The sequence below is a fragment of the Octopus bimaculoides genome, chromosome 13, assembly GCF_001194135.2.
Source record: "Octopus bimaculoides isolate UCB-OBI-ISO-001 chromosome 13, ASM119413v2, whole genome shotgun sequence".
Taxonomy (NCBI): Eukaryota; Metazoa; Mollusca; class Cephalopoda; order Octopoda; family Octopodidae; genus Octopus; species Octopus bimaculoides.
Genome location: NC_068993.1, coordinates 43685734 through 43687327, shown reverse-complemented (window position 1 = coordinate 43687327; position 1594 = coordinate 43685734). Strand labels below are relative to the sequence as shown.

Below are 1594 nucleotides of genomic sequence, written 5' to 3'. Positions count from 1 at the left end.
ATAACCGTCTATTCGACACTCACCTCTATATTGGAAGGTCAGCGTTAATTTTATACCTTCATCTCGGCTACTGTCGTGATATTTGGACACCCGACGAAGAGTTTACCATCATCTCTGTTTCATTCTTTGAATCCCTATTTCTGTTATATGTAAACAAAAATTCATGATAAAAAATATACGTATATTTTCGTTTACGCATACGACTAGAGTAAAATACTTCAACCTACATACAACATTTGATTAATCAACGTAAGATTTTATTTCATAAGTCAATACAAATAGATTAATGATGGAGGAAAACTTTTTTTCGCCAGGTATCGTTTCGGAGATTCTACTAATGTAAACAGAATATGTATTGGAAATTCACCAGTTTTCATTCATTCAGAACCATGGTACCACATTCAACAATGTATGCCCTTTTCACATTGTGATTCTACAATATTTTTTTCTTCAACACATGCACACGCTTTTATATACTAGTTTTTGAGTAATAGCTATATATATTTTAAATATCGTAAATACAAATAAGATTTCTGTATTAATTTTTTTTTAACTGATATTGAAACTAACTAAAAATAATCGAAACGAAACAGTGAATAATATAATCGCCCTGGGTACAGAATTCCTGGGTGGAAGAGTGGAAGAGAAGGCAGGATGGTTATAACTGGAAATGCTTTTGATTATAGATTAGAAGCAACATAAATATTAGGGAACATACTTCCAGAAAGGACATGATATTGAGGGACACCGCACGAAAGTAACGCATTTCAACTGGTGCTTATGGAGAACCCCAGTCTCTAACCTTACGAAGTCGTGAAGTTAAAAGGGAAGAATCAATAGAAAATATTTCTGTGGTATAGCTTAGCTCCAGGAAACTTAGAAGCTCAATCAGTCTTTCTCAAAGCAGCGGCGCTAGTAATAATTAATGACGTGAGAACTTCTCATGTCATTAATTATTACTAAACATCAAATTCCTCTTTGTTGTTTCGGCAATGTACTTTTGTCTTTCTTTCTTGCCTTTAACCCCACAACGCGGAGTAAAGGCCACTTATAATTGAATTCCATGTCGCATAATTTCTCGCTTCTGTACTTATACTCTGCCACGAATGTCCCCCTTTCTCCAGTTCCTTTTGTGTTGATCTACGTCACGAGTTCTTAGGCCTGCCCCTCTTTCTATATCCATCCGGATTCCACTGCAAAGCACTTTTCGCTACATTTGGTGTGTCTTTTCTAATTGTGCTACTAATCCACTTTCACTTTTTCTTAGATATTTGCTCCCTAATCGAAACATGATTCGTTCTTTGCCATAGCTCCATATTGCTTACGTGTTCGGGCCATCTGATTTTAAGTATACTACGCAAGCACCTTCGACAAAGGATTCCACGAGGTTTGGTGCGTGGAAAGTGTGAAAATATTAGCAAAGAAATGGACAATTACGAATTGAAAATTTTGGGTTTGTGTACTTTTGTCTGGGAAAGAAAAAAATTTTGGCAGAATTCTGGTTTAAGTACCCCATATAACCCCTCATAACTTTATTATTTTTTTGAATTTTCAGAAAAGTTTTGTGAATTTGTTCTACACACGGGATTTTATA

The 1594-nt window shown here is 35.3% G+C and overlaps 1 protein-coding gene across 1 annotated transcript in view; it reads left to right on the top strand.

Moving 5' to 3' along the window:
- The window catches only part of LOC106882953 (ganglioside GM2 activator), a 15972-nt gene that overhangs the window by 1032 nt on the left and 13346 nt on the right, over positions 1-1594 (top strand). The window lies entirely within an intron of this gene.